Source organism: Macaca mulatta, chromosome 1 (genome assembly GCF_049350105.2).
Source record: "Macaca mulatta isolate MMU2019108-1 chromosome 1, T2T-MMU8v2.0, whole genome shotgun sequence".
NCBI lineage: Eukaryota > Metazoa > Chordata > Mammalia > Primates > Cercopithecidae > Macaca > Macaca mulatta.
The window spans coordinates 123529894-123547798 of record NC_133406.1 but is presented as its reverse complement, the minus strand read 5'-3'; the positions used below and the strand labels follow the sequence as shown (position 1 = coordinate 123547798).

The 17905-nt window shown below is 45.8% G+C and overlaps 1 long non-coding RNA gene and 1 pseudogene across 1 annotated transcript in view; both read right to left on the bottom strand.

The window, feature by feature from the left end:
- The window catches only part of LOC144338428 (uncharacterized), a 58586-nt gene extending 41859 nt beyond the window's left edge, over positions 1–16727 (bottom strand). Inside the window, exon 1 of the long non-coding RNA XR_013412515.1 lies at positions 16655–16727. This is a non-coding gene — a long non-coding RNA (uncharacterized LOC144338428). The remainder of the gene's footprint in view (positions 1–16654) is intronic.
- LOC144338668 (uncharacterized) lies at positions 5519–7511 on the bottom strand (annotated as a pseudogene).
- Positions 16728–17905: the final 1178 nt, after the last annotated feature.

Here is a 17905-nt window from a genome sequence, read left to right as displayed (position 1 = left end):
AACCCCCAGTGGATATGCAGAGGCTTATTCAGTGTCACATGTAATAGATAAAACAGCGGGGGCTTCTAATCGGAAAATGTTTTGCAGGCTGCAAAAGACTATGGAAAACCACAAAGCTGCCAATATGGTCCAGAGTTTATTAATACATATTTGGCACAAATGTGGCACACAACACTGCCCTGTCCCCCATGGGGAATTAGTTACATGTTTACAGATATAGCCCTTGGTGGAAGGGGGGTGAGGATATAGCCTCCTTCCCAGGAACCTCCTGCAGAGCTTTTTTATCTGAGGTTCAGAGACACCCAGGTAGGATGCCTTTTCATGTGGGCACAGCGTTTGAGGTTGCTTGAATCTTCTTCCTATTTTATTTTTTTAATATTTATTTATTTATTTATTTATTTATTTATTTATTTATTTATTATTTTTGTAGCGATGGGATCTTGCTCTGTTGCCCCAGCTGGTTTCAAATTCTTGGGCTCAAGTGATCCTTGCACCTTGGCCTCCCAAAGTGTTAGGATTACAGGTGTGAGCCCGGCTTGTAGTGGTATTTTTAAGAGGCTACCAATTCCTTTACACACTCCCATCAAGAGGTGGGGTCAACGTCTCCTCTGCTAAAATCTGGGCTCTGTGACCCCTCCAACCAAGTGAGTGCAGTGGGAGGATGCTATGGCCTCTCAAGGCTGGGTCAGAAGGGGCCAGGCCCACTCCACCTGTGGCTTTTGGGATGCTCGCTGTGGCCCCTTTTCTGGATACTCCTAAGCAGGAAGCTTCCACATTGCAAGGAGCCTAGTCTCATGGAGAGGCCTTGTGGGGTGCTCTGGGTGACTATCCTCCAGCCTCCAGGCACAGGCCCCAGGCATGCAAGTGAGGCCACTCTCTCGGAGGCACCACTCACGCTCGGAGCCCCAGCCCACCCTGCGCTCAACCATTTGCATCACCCTGGCCATTCAAGTCTTCCCCGCATCACTCCAGACACAGTAGAGCAGTGAAGAGCCGGGCCCACAGGTTCTGTGAATGTAACAAGGCAGCCGTTTCATTCCCCTGAGTGTGTGTGGGGTGGTTGCAGCAGGAGGAAGGACAGCACACAGCCAGGTGAATGCTGAGCGTTAAAAGGGCCCTGGGTGCATTCCAAGAGCTAGACCTCCCAGGCCCCCTGGCTGTACTGCCCACACCTCATCAAATCTATAGGACCAGACTGCAGAAAAGACTCCTTGTCCATTGTTAAAACCCTGCAGAAAGAGCCAGACTGTGTGGCAGTCAGCACTGACTCGCTCCCACTCTGAACAAGGCCTGCTGTGACCTACTCGACCTGCCTGTCCCTTCTGGGCCTCTCTGGCCTCCTCTCCTTCCACCTTCCCTCACTCACTCCCCAGCAATGCTGGCCTCCTCCTCTGGCTCCACACACACCAGATATGGTCCCACCTCAGGGCGTTTGTTCCTGCAGTTCCCCCTGCCTGGACTGTCCCTCCTTGTGTATTTGCCTGTCTGTCTCCCTCAATTCCTTTAGGCCAGGGATCCCCAAGCCCCGGCCGCAGACTGGTACCTGTCCGTGGCCTGTTAGGAACTCTGCCACAGCATTAGCTTCCCCAAGGAGTGCGAGCCCTATTGTGAACTGTGCATTTGAGGAATCTAGGTTGCGTTCCTTCTGAGAGTCTAATGCCTGATGATGGGAGGTGAAACGGTTTCATCCTGAAGCCATCCTCCCCCAATCCCCTCCGGTCCATGGAAAAATTGTCTTCTACAAAACTGGCCCCTAGTGCCAAGAAGGTTGGAAACTGCTGCTTTCGGCCTTTACTGAGAGCCACCTCCTCCCTCAGTCCTTTGTGTCCATGCTCTCCAAAAGAGCAAATCCCCACCCACGTCCCTAATTTGCATGACTCTTTTTCTACTTTATTTTTCTCTTGAATACTTGTCACTATCTAAATACTTCTATTTTACTTATTGTTCTTGTTTGTTATGCCTTTCCCACTAAAGCAAAAGTTCAATATCCACAGAAATACATCCCCAGGGCCTAGAAGAATACCTGGCACAAGGAAAGTAGGCAGCCAATATCCATTGAAGAAATAAATGAATATTATGTAACAAAGTTAAGCTTTTGCTCTTATCCTGAGAAAGAGAGTATATGCCTATTACAATAAATATTTGTTAAGTGAATAAATGGGAGACATGCAGGATGGCTGGTTTATTGCTGCCTTTAGAAAACAGTATGAATTCCATCTTGCCGAGATCTCCTCCAACCTCCCTCTCCAGCTTCACCACCTGCCTCCCTCCTCTGCCCAACCAGAGCAGGTATCCTCTGGTTCGGTTCACTGAAGCCTGGCTTCTGCCAGTTCCTCTGCCTGGAAGGTCCTGCATCTACCTCTTTGTGAACTTACATCCTGTTTGTCTCTTCAGGACCAGCTCAGGTACCACCTAGCTGGAGTCCCTTTGACCTCTGGTGAATTCCATGTGCACTTCTCCCAGGTCCTGAGGTCCCTGGGTATCTGTCTCATCTCCTTCATCAGTCTGAATCCCAGAGAAGAGCAGGTGCTGCTCTGCCCTGTTCGTATCTGTAGTCCTTACTCCCTTTCACTCATAGGCAGCTGCAGGTACAGATGGGGTCTGGAGAATTTGGGGATTTGTTGGAGGAATGGGGTGAGAGAGGAGGTCAGGAGAACTCCATGTTCATATCCGCTTCTGTCAGAGTTTGAGAAGTGCAACAATAGCAGTAGAACTAACTGACATGCCCCTGTGACAGTGAAAAGAACACAGGACTTGGAATCAGAAAGCCTGGTCTCATCTCCTTTCCGAGTCTCTTTAGACAAACCATTTACCTTTCCCAAACCTTGGTTTCTTCATCTACAAAAATGTTTATGCCACAAGGATATTGTTTGGATGAAAGGGCATCATTCTTGAGGGGGGAAAAGTGTAAACTGAAAAACACTATGCAAATGTAAACGAATGTGCAAAAATTAGGTGTTCTAACCAGTGAAATTGACAAGAGTGCGGCTCAGGTTGCTGCCAGAGGGTGGCAGCAGCAGGCAGGGACTTTGGCCCACCGTCCTGTGAAAAAAAGCAACCCTGGAAGCTGCCAGAAAGGGATACTTTCACTGGGTTGCCCTGAGATGATCAGCTCATCTGACTGTGAAGAGATTGCCCTCTCTCCTGGAGTGGAATCCGGCCAGGGCTGAACCAAATCCCAGAAGTCTTCCTTTGAGTGATTTTCCCCAGATGGTTCTTATGGCCACCCTCACCATCACAATGCTGTCCTGAAAATTCCAGCATTCGGTGTAGGTTTTTTGTTGGTGACCTCATCTAGCCTTCACCACAAACTTTTGAGTTTAAGTGAGCAGGCCAGATTATAACTCCTTCCCCCAGATCACCATTTTATTTATTTATTTTTATTTATTTTTATTTATTTATTTTTTGAGACGGAGTCTTGCTCTGTCTCCCAGGCTGGAGTGCAGTGGCCGGATCTCAGCTCACTGCAAGCTCCGCCTCCCGGGTTTACGCCATTCTCCTGCCTCAGCCTCCCGAGTAGCTGGGACTACAGGCGCCCGCCACCTCGCCCGGCTAGTTTTTTGTATTTTTTAGTAGAGACGGGGTTTCACCGTGTTAGCCAGGATGGTCTCGATCTCCTGACCCGTGATCCGCCCGTCTCAGCCTCCCAAAGTGCTGGGATTACAGGCTTGAGCCACCGCGCCCGGCCTATTTTTTTAATTTTTAAAAAATTTTTATTTTTGTAGAGACAGGGTCTCACTATGTTGCCCAGGCTGGTCTTGAACTCTGGCCTCAAGCGATCCACCTGCCTCGACCTCCCAAAGTGTTGGGATTACAGGCATGAGCCACAGCACCTGGCCGTACCTCACCATTTCAGACATGACAAAACTGAGGCCCAAAGAGGTTGCTTTGAAGATCACACAGATACTAAATAGGAAAAAATTAGAATTCACATTTTAAGCCTGGGTTTTTTTTAGCTTGAATTCCATTACATCATCACTTCTTTCACCTGCTTGTTCAGTTATTCATACAACCAGCACTTTTTGGGCTCTTGCAGTTTGCTGGAGAACTGCATAGACTTCCTACTACTTAGCCATGGTGGCCGCTCTCCTGGCCTAGGAGAGCTGACATCTCCCACCTTTTCTGCTCAGAGCTAGGGCCTCAGTCGATCTTCCTCTACTCTGGGCAGCAGGCGCCACCTCCTTGGTGTTCTGGGGCTCATATCCCAAGCCCAACAGCTGAGAAGGGCCCTGTCTCCCCCTGCTCCCTACATCACAGCTTCTTAGATCACAATCTCACAGGCTCTGCTGGCTTTCTATTTAGGCAATCCTGAGAAATAACTAGGAAGAGGAGGGTAACAAAAACAAAAGTAAAAAGCAGAGAAAAGTAATGCATACCTAAGGAATCATATAAAGTTTCCTAGTTCTTCTCAGTCTACAGTCCATGACTTATTTGCTACGAAGTCTCCAGGCCCTGAGCTTGAACTTTCCTGGCTTATTTCCCAAGGTGAAACTTCTCTATTATTTTGTCTCTTCTTTTATTCTTTTAAGTTGGCCTCATTATCAGGCACATAGAGGCAATCTGAGAGGAAAGCTGACATTTGTCGAGCATCACCTAGGGGCCAGGCATTGTGTTAGACCCTGGACACACATCACTTCATTTGACCTCACAATAGGCTTGAAAACAAAGTATTTGTCTTCTTTTACAAATGTGGAAACTGAGATGCAAAGACATGAAATGGCATGCCTAGATTCGTGTATCTAGTATGTGGTGACTCAAAGCTCTTTTCCCTAAAAGCACATGATTATACAGCTAGCAACAAGCATGTACCCCTTCTTCTCTCAGAGGCATTTACCGCTTGGGGGACTTCCAAGGTGAGTGACTCTCACATCCGGAACCCAGGCTTCACACAGGAACTGGCACCGTGGGTCAAGTCTGAACTCTCTGCTTTGTGGGTGGGAAGTCCAAGAGGAAAAGAAAACTCAGTTTTTGCCTTGGAGGAGATACCACCTGACAACAGAACAAGCTCTCAGAGACGGGCTTTTTGGCTGGAAAAGAGCACGTCTGCCGCCATGGTGCATGCATTGGTGGCTGATTACATTAGGCTGCTTTTATGAGAACACCCACCTCTTTGTCTGGCAGTGGCAATGTTTGTGGGATCATACTGATACTGAAATTCTGCTGTGATCATCTAGATACAACCAAGCTAAACATCAGTAGGACCTGGCCACAGACACACAGTGTAGCCTTTCAGATCATCACTGAAGCCCTGGCAAATGTCAGGGTTTTTTTCTTTTTTAATTCATTTTATAAGCACTTTGTTTTATTGCACAGAAGCAATTGAAACTGGACTCCAGTAGCAAGTGTGCCCTGGCATCATTCAGTGGCCAGTGCCCAGCCCCACCTGGACGACTCTTCCAGAATAGAGAGCTCTGGGCAAGGGCTTGACCACTGCTTTGAAAAATAGAAGGCATTTGGGAATAGGTTAAGACATCTCAAGCATAATGTGTTTCTAGCTGCTCATTCATTATTGCGGTCATCTGTCAGTTGCACATAGAGGCAATAAATGCACTTATTTGGAAAGGAAGGGGGCAGATTTTACAGTCAAGTGTTTACGTATGGCATTTGGCATGTATCACATTCGGCTACATAAGCTATCATAACATAATTATCCATCGCCTGGGGAGGGCGTGGGGGCAGGGGGCTGGGAGTGCCCTCTCTTGCTAACATATTGCTAACAGAAGTTCCTGTTTCAAGAAAGAGGCCCTGTCATCTAAGCAGTTTCTTCTTACATAAAGAGAAAAAAAGTGAAAATTGCATTACTCCGATCCTTGAGCTCCGGGACCCTTCTGAGTTTCTTTGGCTGTTCCAGACATTCCTTTCTCCCTGCCTTACTTCCCCTTGGCAGCCTTGTCTTCTGTGGCCTTCTCTGGAGGCCTGCTGTCTTTTTGTTCTGTGCTGGACGATTTTTCAGCCTTTTCCGCCTTAGGTTCGCTGAGCTCCTTTGAGAGGGTGGGTCGTCTTTGGCTTTGGTCTCTGTCTTGGGTTTCTCCTCAGGCTTCTTGACCTCAGTGGCGTTCTCCTCCTTGGTGTCTTTTTTCTCCAGTGCTGCTGCTGCCTCCTCCTTCTCTGCTGGTTTTCTGGTTTCTTTGGCCTTGGCATCATCTGGTTCCTTCTTGACCACCTCTGTCTTCTCTTTGGGTTTAGCATCTTCCTCCACCTCCACCTTGGCAGGAGCTTCCTTCTCTGGGGTGGCTGCTTTTTTCTTATCTTCAGCCTCTTCCTTCTTGGCTTCAACTTTGGATTCTTTGGGCTTTTCGATGGCAGCTTCCTTCTTCTCCTCCTCCATGGGCTTTGGAGCCTCCTTGTTGGGTGCCTCCTCTTTCTTGTTGTCCTTCTTCTCTGTTTTTGGTGTGACAGGAGCTTTCTCTTCCTCTGCCTTCTCTGGGGTCTCTTTGACTTTCACCTCCTGGGGCTTCTCCCACCCCTTCACTGGGGACTTCACCTCTTCATTCTATGGGATCTCCTTCTCAGGGGCCTTGGCATCCTTTTTCAGGGGAGACTTCGCCTTCTCTGGGAACTTGACCTCCTCCTTGACAGGGCTTTTGGCCTTTTTGGGGGATTTATCTGCAGAGGGCCTTGCTTCCTCCTTTGCTGGAGTGTTGGCTTCTGGAGACTTCACATCAAGAGTCTTGGCCTTCTCAGGGTACTTTGCTTCTTCCTTCACTGGGGACTTGGCCTTCTTTGGAGACTTGGCCTCAGCCAGTGACTTTGCCTCCCCCTTTGCTGGGGACTTGGCCTTCCCGGGGGACTTGACCTCAGCTGGAGATTTTACTTCCTCTTTCTCTGGGGACTCGGCCTTAGCCAGTGACTTTGCCTCTTCCTTTGCTGGGGACTTGGCCTTCCTGGGGGACTTGACCTCAGCTGGGGATTTTGCTTCCTCCTTCTCTGGGGACTTGGCCCCAGCTAGTGACTTTGCCTCTTCCTTCACTGGGGACGTGGCTTCCTTCTCTGGGTATGTGGCCTCTTCTGCTGGGGGAGACTTTGCTGCTTCTTCTCCCCCTTTTGTCTCCTCCTCTTCACCTCCTTCTTCCTCCTTGCCTTCTTCCTCTTCGGCCTCCTTTCTCCTCTTCAGTCACTTTTTCAGTCACTTGGGTCTCCTCCATCTGTTCCTCCACAATCACAGTTTCTTTCTCAGACTTCTCAACCACTTTGATCTTCTCTTTGCTTTAGACCTTTATGTGAGTGGAAGTGGAAGGAATTTTGGGGAGTCCTTCTGGAAGCGAGAAAGGAATCAGGCCAAAGTCAATCTGACATTCCTCACCTTCCAGGAGTTTTCTGTAAGCGGCTATCTCTATATCCAGAGCCATCTTGACATGGAGCAAGTCCTGGTATTCTCGCAGCTGGGCCCTCATCTCCCACTTGGTGTTCCTCAGCTTGGCATCCAGCTGCTGAATGACTTCCTGGTAGGAGGCAATGTCGGCCTGATAAGGGTCCTCCAGCTCAGAGGGCTGCCTCTCCAGTGAGTCCATGGTGCTTTTCAGTGCCTCCAGCTCTGTGGTCTGGGCCCGAAGCTGACGCTGGTACTGTTATCTCCTCCTGCACTGAGCGCATGTCGTCTGTGTTCACCTTGGCTGCCTCCAACAGTCGGTCCAGCCTCACTTGGAACCACTCCTCGGACTGCAGCGTGCTTTGCACTGCGTGGCCTTCGAGCTGCCGCAGATCTCCTGCAGCGCTGATGCGCCTACATCACGCCACACTTGAGGGAGTCCCCCAACGTGGCCTGCACCTGCGCCTGTGCCTGCCAGGCGCTGCAGCGCTGATCTCGCCGGGCAGCTAGCCCACCTCCTCCTGATGGTGGCGCCGCAGGTAGCTGCATTCCTCCTGCAGTGCCTGCGCCTTCTTCTGCAGTTCCACGCCCGCCGCCTCGGCCTCCCGCAAGAAGCCCGCGAGTGGGCCACATACTTGCCCTCCTCGCGCTGCTGGGCCTTTCTGTGGAGGCACTGATGCACATGTGCGAAGTCCTCCAGCAGGTGCTCCTGCTCCAGGCGCAGCGGATAGCGCGGTGCCCAGGTACAGCACCTTGCGGCGCATCTCTCAGACCTCGCGTTCATACAGCTCGCCCGTGGCAGTGCGGCCCACCTGCTGCTGTCGCAGCGCCGCCGCCTCACCCTCCAGGCTGCAGTTGTTCACGACTGGCTGCTGCACCCTGTCGATGTAGCCGGTGAAGCGGTGCTTCAGCGCCTGCAGCTGCTCTTTTTCACTGCGCACCGTGGCCGCAGCCGCAGCCACCACTCTGCCCTCCCATCCCATCCCATTGCTCAGCGTGTCCAGCCAGTCGGTGCTCCAGGCAGCAGGCGCCCCAGAAGTGGCTGGGCGAGGCGGACACGGAGCTCATGGACACCCGCGTCCACGAGTAGAAGCCATTGGAGGAGTCGGCGGCCAGACGCCTCCCGCTTGTGCTGCCCTTTAGGGCCAGCTTGTAGTGGAGGGTGCCCCCGCCGTGCAGCCTCACGAACAGGGCGCCCAGCAGTGCGTCCGAGCCACAAAAGCTCATCATCTCATCATGGTTTGAGCAGGTGCCCGGGGCCAGGATAGGGTGGGAGGCACTCAAATGTCAGTTTACAGTAAAAATGAGGCCGGGCGTAATCCCAGCACTTTGGAAGGCCGAGGCTGGCGGATCATTAGGTCAGTAGTTCGAGACCAGCCTGGCCAATATGGTGAAACCCCATCTCCACTAAAAAGACAAAAATTAGCTGGATGTGGTAGTGCACACCTGTAGTCCCAGCTACTCAGGAGACTGAGGCAGGAGAATCGCTTGAATCCAGAGAGGGACGTTGCAGTGAGCTGAGATCGCACCACTGCACTCCAGCCTGGGCAACAGAGCAAGACTCCATTAAAAAAAAAAAAATGCTAGACACTTGACTCCTTTTTTGTGTGTGTCCCCTGAATCTGTGAGAAGGTGTAATAAGGGTGCAAGTGGAGGCACCAAAGAGAGGAGATGGAAGTTAGGCAGGAAGGTGAGGTGGGATGCAGGGATTGCTGCAACTAAGGACAAGTGAGGTGTGTGAGGCAAAGGTAACAGTGAGGTCTCAGGAAGAAGCAAGCAGTGTCTCCGAGTTTGGAGCACAGGTCCAAGGGGCTAGGGATTAGGTGATGAAAGTGTGGAGGGAGGAGACAGGCACAACCCAGAACCTCCCAGGGCTTAGAGTCCTCCGCTGAAATATGAGGAGATCTAATCCTATTTGGAATTTCTTTCTCTTCCAAAATCTCAGAGTTGAAAAGATTCAGTTGGGTGTGAAGTACAGAAGTGGCAATTTTGACCATAGTCCTGCCAGAAATAATAAGTTCCTCTTCAAAGCTTCCTTGGTCTTTCTTAACCAGTAACAAGCACTTCTTTCTCTGCTTAATCTGTAAGGAGCACTTGTTTCTCTACTTTATCTGTAACTAGCAAACCTCTTACTCTGTAAATAACCCTTCCCACCTAGTTGGTAATGGACAGCCTCTCTGTTCCCACCTAATTGGCCTTACTCAATTTCAAACACTAGCCAATCAGATCAGCTTAGACTGTGCCTGACTCCACCCAGTGGGGAAAGGACACAGAAATAGGAACTGTGTTAGGGATAAAAACCCCTGCCCTACCCCACTTGGTGTGCTCTTGCAATCAGAGGGATACAGGCAACACCCTTCTGCAGAAGTAAATGTGCCTTGCTGAGAAATTTTTTATGTAAGTGCTGTTTTTTCCTTGTGGCATCAAGCACTTGTTTCTAACAATTTCTCCGGGATCCCATTCTCCTCAAAGGAAGTGTCTTAATTATTTGCTTTTTGGGGGAGAAAAGAGCCATGATCTGCAGGACTGCTGTGATAGTCTGGGAGCATGAACATCCTCCCGGTCAAAATATCCCTGCAGCCCAAGACCCCCAAAGGGATAATGACAATGCAGCCCACTGAGAAAACATGAAAGACCTTAGGGAAAGGATGGTTAAAGGGATTTGGGAATCAGTGCCTCAAACCCCAAATACTTTCCAAGCATTTAATATACAGCAGGGAAAAAACAAAGGGCCCATGGAGTTTTTCAACAGACTAAAGGGACAGATGAGAAAATATGCAGGCTTAGACATAGAGGATCCCCTTGGGCAGGGGATGTTAAAGCTCCATTTTGTCACTAATAGTTGGCCAGATATCACAAAGAAATCACAAAAAAATAGAGAACTGGAAAGATTGGCCTATACAGGAACTTTTGAGGGAGGCCCAAAAAGTGTATGTAAGAAGGGATGAAGAAAAGCAAAAACAAAAAGCAAAAATCATGCTCTCTGCTCTACAACAACATACCCAAGGGGCCAAAACCTGTAAAGAATTTAAGTCCCCACTTGCTAGGCCATATAAATGGTATGAAAAAGCAAAGCAAGGGAATTTAAAAATAAGGAGAGAAAGAGAGCCGAACAAATGTTTCAAATGTGGAAGAATAGGTCACTTCAAAAGGGAATGTCCTGAATGGGAAAAAGAAAAGGAAGTCATCCCATTTACGGCCTTTGAGGAAGAATAGGGAAGTCAGGGACTCTGTTTCTTTTATCTTGAGTCCCACCAAGAGCCCTTGATAAATTCAGAGGTGGGACTCAAACCCGAGCTCATTACCTTTTACACTTGATCTTAGCCAAAAGGCCGAGAAGCAATAGCTCATTACCTTTTTAATTGACTCAGGGCAGCTTGCTCCTCTGTTTGTTATCCTCCATCTGGTGTACTTTGTTCACAAGAACTCCTGATCTCAGGAGTAAAAGGAGAAGGATTTAAAGCAAAAATCTTAGAAGAAACAAAAGTCATGAACTGTCACCCCAGGACCAACCTCCACCAGAGTAATGTTAAAGAAAAAGCTTAATCTGACTGTCCCTTTTTCCTCTTCTCTTTCCCTTAGCTACCCCACATCTCATTATTAATGTAACCAGGTCAAAGTCACCCCGAATCATTACTTTTGATGCTTGTCTTGTTATACCCTGTGGAGACTTGCAAAGTCAAAGGCAGCTCTTTACTTCAGAAAAGTGTCTTTGCCCTTCTTGGAAATTCTCAGATTGGGCAGATTCAATTAACTGGACAGTTCCCTTAGACTTGGGATATTATAAAGAAAATTCTGTTAACTGGGAATCTTGTCCTCTGAAAACAGAGCTTCTCTGCCATAGCTGGTCCAATATTCTATGGACTACCAAAAATCAGGGTTGGACCTCCCCAACAAATCTGTGTGTCCCTAAAACCATACATTCCTTTCACTAAAGGAAGCACCACACCCCCTCCCCGCAATTGTCAGCAAAACCAATATAATCCAGTACAGATATCCATTACTATCTCAACTTCTCAGAATTCCTCCCCTTCATTAAGTTGTTTCTATGGTATAGGAGCAGAGGTCACAGGAGCAGACTCTATAGGATTTTTCAAAATGCATTTCATCACCCCCTCATCCCCTCCTCCCTCTCCTTCTAAACCTTCTAATCAAACTATTAGTTTCTCCCTACCCAATAGTAACACCAAAGTAGCCACTGTAGAAGTTAAAGATTTAAAACAAACCCTAGCTATTGAAATGGGCTACCAAGATGCAAAAGCCTGGCTAGAATTGCTTAAATATTCCATTCACACACTAAACAAAGCAATTGTTACGCTTGTGCAACAGGCAGGCCAGAGACCCAAATTGTCCCCTTTCCACTTGGATGGTCCTCTGACCAACAGGGTATGAGTGGTATGGTAGCTCTCTTCCAAAACCCCACAGCCTGGGGAATAAGGCATGCCGAACTCTAGTGGGATGCAGTAAGTCTAAGCCTTTTCAGGAGCTAACGAATCAGTCTGCCCTTGTTCATCCCCATGCAGATGTATGGTAGTATTGCAGTAGACCACTACTAGGTACTTTGTCAAGTGACTGGATCGACACTTGCACCCTAATTCAATTGATCATCCCTTTCATCCTGGCATTTCATCAACCAAGCAAAAAAGACAATCATAAAAAAGAAGTACCCCCCCACCACAGGTCCTTTGACTCTCACATTTATATAGAGGCCATCAGAGTTCCACAAGGAGTGCCAAATGAATTTAAAACTCAAAATCAAATAGCTGCAGGATTTGAATCTATTTTGTTCTCATGGGTGACTGTAAACAAAAATGTAGACTGGATAAATTACATTTATTATCATCAACAGTGGTTTGTCAATTATACTAGGGATACCATTAAAGGAATAGCTGAACAATTAGGCCCTACCAGCCAAATGGTCTGGGAAAATAGAATAGCCCTGGACATGATATTGGCTGAGAAAGGTGGGGTCTGTGTTATGATTGGGGTCCAATGCTGTTCTTTTATCCCTAACAACACAGCCCCTGATGGAACAATTACAAAAGCCTTACAGGGCCTTACCACCCTAGCAAATGAATTAGCTGAATTCTGGAATAGATGACCCCTTCTCTGGTCTCATGGAAAAATGGTTTGGAAAATGGAAGGGACTCATAACCTCAATCTTTACCCCCATTGCAATCGTTATAGGTGTACTCCTTCTTGTAGGTTGCTGCATCATACCTTGTATTCGTAGATTAGTGCAAAGGCTTATAGAAAAAGCCCTCACAAAACCCCCTCGATTCTCCCTCATCCTACTCAGATAAGTTCCTACTCCTAAATGACCAGGAGGACTAACAAAGCCAGGATATGTTAAGGAAATTTGAAGAGGAAGAACTATAAAGTCAAGAGGGGGAAATTTGCCAAAAATAATAAGTTCCTCTTCAAAGCTTCCTTGGTATTTCTTAATCTATAATGAGCACTTGTTACTCTGCTTAATCTGTAATGAGCACTTGTTTCTCTGCTTAATCTGTAACTAGCAAACCTCTTACTCTGTAAACAACCCTTCTCGCCTAGTTGGTAATGGACAGCCTCTCCCTTCCTGCCTAATTGGCCTTATTCAATTTCAAACACTAGCCATTTGGGTCAGCTTAGACTGTGTGGTCTGACTCCAGCCAGTGGGGAAAGGACACAGAAACAGGAACTGTGTTAGGGATAAAAACCCCTGTGCTACCCTGCTCAGTGTGCTCTTACAATCGGAGGGATGCAGGCAGCACCCTTCTGCAGAAGTAAATGTGCCTTGCTGAGAAATCTTCTGTCTAAGTGCTGGTTTTTCCTTCTGGCACGGAGTACCTATTTCTATCAGTCCTGACTTGACCTGAGCCTTGTTAAGGCTCTCCTTTGACAAAGGGAAAGGGAGGTAGAAGTCAAGACCATCAATATTTTACTAATCAGGGAATAAGAGGTCAACCTAAAGTAAGACCTCTAAAAATGTTTTCTTCCTTCTCTGCTTCTTATTCTCTTCCCTGTAGCCTACTTCTCCAGGAGTGTGAGTTTAGGTAAGAAAAAGAATCAGTGAAGATAGAGCAAGAGCCAACCTGTACATTGCAGCAAGAGTGGCGAGGGAGGAACTGGAATGAGTCACCAAGTACATGGTCCCCTGAAATGCAAAGACTCAAAGGCAGGGACTGCACCTGCCTCAGCACTCAGAATGTTTACTGAAGTGGTAGGTCCACTTAGAATTAAACAGAATTTAACTGAAGGACAATACATGTTCAATCTAGATATATTAGAATAGCAACAGCAAGCAAGGAGAACAGAATAGTATCTATTATTCCACCACACAGGAACCAGCACCCTGGGGACATTCTGCAAGAGACTCACCCAACACATGCTTTTCGAGAAATAAAATGGGACTATATTGTTGATTGTGAAGGGTACCAGAAGATGCTGATGTAGGACAGGTAAGCCCCATTGGGGCTTAGCCTGGGAGTGCTCTTGGCTTCACTCAGGAAAGAATCAAGGGTGAGCCGGGCGCGGTGGCTCAAGCCTGTAATCCCAGCACTTTGGGAGGCTGAGACGGGCGGATCACGGGTCAGGAGATCGAGACCATCCTGGCTAACACGGTGAAACCCCGTCTCTACTAAAAAATACAAAAAACTAGCCGGGCGAGGTGGCGGGCGCCTGTAGTCCCAGCTACTCGGGAGGCTGAGGCAGGAGAATGGCGTAAACCCGGGAGGTGGAGCTTGCAGTGAGCCGAGATCGCGCCACTGCACTCCAGCCTGGGTGACAGAGCCAGACTCCGTCTCAAAAAAAAAAAAAAAAAAAAAAAAAAAAAAAGAATCAAGGGTGAGCTGGTGGTGCTAGACAGCAACTTTTATTGAAGCAGCAGCAGAGGTACTGCTCCTTGCAGAGCAGGTATACACTACAGTCACAGCAGGTATACACTACACTACACTACTGCCTAGAGTATCAGCTTAAAGGTAGTTTTGCAGTCCCATTTGTACCCATTGTAATTATATGCAAATTAAAGGGCAGATTATGCAGAAATTTCTAGGAAAAGGGTGGTAACTTCTGGGTCTCCAGGTCATTGTCTTGGAAAAAGGTGGTAAAGGTTGGGTATTGCCATGGCAACAGTAAACCAAAATGGCACACTGGTGGGCATGTCCTATGGAAAGCTGCTTCCACCCATCTCTGTTTTAGCTAGTCCTCAAGTTGGTTCAGTGTCCAAGCTCCACCTCCAGAGTCAAGTTCCACCTCCTACTTCAGTGCCACCCTAAAACATGCCTTTTTAGCATATGGGTTATTTTGAGCAAAAGGCCATCATGAACCAGCAGAGGCAGTAAAAGCTTTAAAAACACGGCACAAGATTTTTCTTTTGTAAAGAAAATTTACAATTTCTGAAGAAAATATCCATTTGTAAAAGGTATCTCCCTCTCCTGTATCCAGAAGAGGAGGACTCTTAACAACTCTTATCAATGGAGAAGGCATTGGCTTCAATCTGCCAACAAACCTTACTAAATAACTCATTGTTTACCACACTTTTCCTGGTTATTCAATAACCTGCCTCTCCCACCTAGAAGCCCCAAATCCCTTTTTGTTTGTTTAGCCTAAGATACTCTACAAGTCCAAGTTCTAACATCCCTTTGGGTTACTCACCACTGGGTGCTCCCATGTTTATGAGGGATACACATCTTAATCAACTTCAATGTTTCCCTTGTTAACCTGCCTTTTCCCAGTCTAGTTTACAGGGTTCCAGCCAGAGAATCTAAGATGAGCAGAGGAAAAAGATTACTTTTCTCCTCTCCTACAACTGGGATCTGTTTTTGTCATATTCCACAGCTTGTCTATGTCATGATTTACTTAACCAATTTCCTTCTCTTAGACATTTAAATTGTTTCCAATTTTGGCTTTAAAATACTGCAGTGTATAAATTTATAGCCAAGTCTAGTACATAGCCTTCATTATTTCCTTATGATAAAATCATCCTTGTGGACTTGTTAGAAATCCACATATTTTTGATACTTCTAATTCACACTGACAAATTGCCCACCAGAAACTATACCTATTTGCAATTCTCCTATATACGAGAACGCTATATACAAGAACGCCCACTTTCACCATCATCAACACTATGTTTTCATTTTTCAAATGAAGATGAAAAATGCATCCATGTTAAAACTGACATTCCTTTATTCATAAATAGAAACAAAATTCTTCTTTTGTGGATTGCTCCTTTTATGACTTTGACCTATTTTAATATTAAGGTGTCTATCTTTTCTATGTTTACAAGAAAAATTTAATATTAAAAATTTAATGTTTACCAGGCACGGTGGCCCACACCTGTCATCCCAACACTTTGGGAGGCCAAGGTGGGAGGATCACTTGAGCCCAGGAGTTCAAGATCAGCCTGGGCAACATAGTGAGACCCCAGTCTCTACAAAAAATAAAAAAAAAATAGCCAGGCATGGTGCCACATGTCTGTATTCCCAGCTACTCAGGAGGCTGAGGCAGGAAGATCACTTGAGCTCAGGAGGTCAAGGCTGCAGTATATTGTGATCATGCCACTGCACTCCTTCCTGAAACAGAGCAAAACCCTGTCTCTAAAGTTAATTAAAAAAAATTGTTATGCCTTTGTCATGTATCTTGCAAGTAATTTGCTCCTTTTAGTGCATTCTTTTAATTTTTTTATGGAAAAATACAAAGTTTTCACATTTTACAGAGTCAGATCTACCAATCTCTTTCTTTTTCATGGTTTCTTCCCTTGAAGCCATGCTCATCACTCAGAGTAGAATTAGTTTTAGAGGAGCAAAATCAATGTTTCAAATAGAAGAGCAGAAAGCTGCTCTTCACATGCTCCATGAGGAAAGTGAGAGGAAGAGAGGGCAAGCGCACTCAAAAGCTGAGACGGGGGAGAGGATGGCCAGCGCCACCTTCTCTCCACCAGGCCTTGACAGACTGGAGTTGGACAGCGGCTGGTGGGTCAGCCACTCACAAGCAGGGAAGCTCTGTGCTGCTCCTCTGGGTTGGCAGATACTTTTGAAAAAATATGTGTGCCCTAAGCATCCTTTCTTAAAAAGACATTTTTTATTACAAAAAAAGTGTTTACTTCCAAAATTTTAAACTTCACAGAAATTAATAAAATGTGAAAGAAAAATAAAATGCCAGGACCCCAATTCATTATGCCAAAAGGAAAAAATAAACTGAAAGTTGAGTCACGCAAGAAACTGCCTTCCCTTGAGTTCCTAAGCAGACAACTACAGACAAAAAGCTGCTGTCTCCAGGGGTAGCTACTCTATGTTCACCTTATCTTATGAAAGTGCCAATTTACTGAGCATGAGAAGAATACACAATTGACCATTCCCCTACCTGCTTCTTTTCTCTTGCAACATATGGATTCAGTAATGTGACTGTGTCCTTCCTCCTTCCCCTCTGACCGGCTTTTCCCCTTTAAATACTGAAGCCTTCAAAACCATGTTGAGAAAAAGGCACAAACCACAGATTGTTCCTGTGGTTCTGTGTTCCTTTTTGTCCTTAATGTTGATGAAATAAACTTCTAAATTGATTGAGACCTGTCTCAAGTATTTTTTGGTTTACAAAGGTAAGAAGTGAAGATTTCATTTCGGTTCTCTCGCAGTCTAATACCTGAAAGACAAGCACTGTAAAAAAATTCACCATCAGCCCTTTCAGGCTTTTTTCTCACACATACCTTAAGAACAACAGAGTATGATACAGTATACTGGTATACCCGTAGCATAGTGTAAACACAGTATCATATATAAAAAGGACTAATCCTATAGATATTGTTTTGCAATTTACTCTTTTCATGTGATTTTCCAAAAGCATCTTTCCATGTCTTACTTTTAGGCCTATGTTATACTATTTTGATGCTTATGCAATATTTCATAATATGAATATACTATAATTTTACTGGTTTGCAATTTTTTATTACAAAAATGATACAACAAACGTCCTTGAACAGCATTTTAAAACATCCGTGCTTTCATATGTGTGGGATAGATGTCTGAAGTTAAAATCACTCGGTGAAAAAAAGACAAATTTTAAAGTTTGGTGGAAATGATAAATTCCTTTCCCCAGAAGGTGTTGATTTATATTCCCTCTGATGTTGTATGAAGGTTCATTTCTCCACACATTCATGTTAATAATGTAAATTATCATTTTTCCTAATTTTGCCAATCTGATGGTGAAAAATGGTATTTTATAGCTAAGATATATGCATATAATTTTGGTGACATTGGACTCCTCTTGCAGGTTTGATATTTCTTCTGTGAACTACTTCTTCTGTAAGCTGATCATTTATATCCTTTGCCCATTTTAAAAACTATTTTGTATTGATTGATAAGAATTATTTCTATGTTTTGAATATTAATAATTTTATACATATCGCAAGTATTTTGTCATGCCTTTTCATTTTGTTCCTTATTTCTTCATCTGCACATAAATCTTACTTCTTTACATCATCAATTGTGTTCATCCTTTCCTTCTTACTTTGGATTATGTGTTATATGTAGATAGGCCTTCCATACTCAAGCTATAAGAATATCTTTCTGTATTGTCCTTTTAGCATTTTAATTAATTAATTATTTTATTTTATTTTAT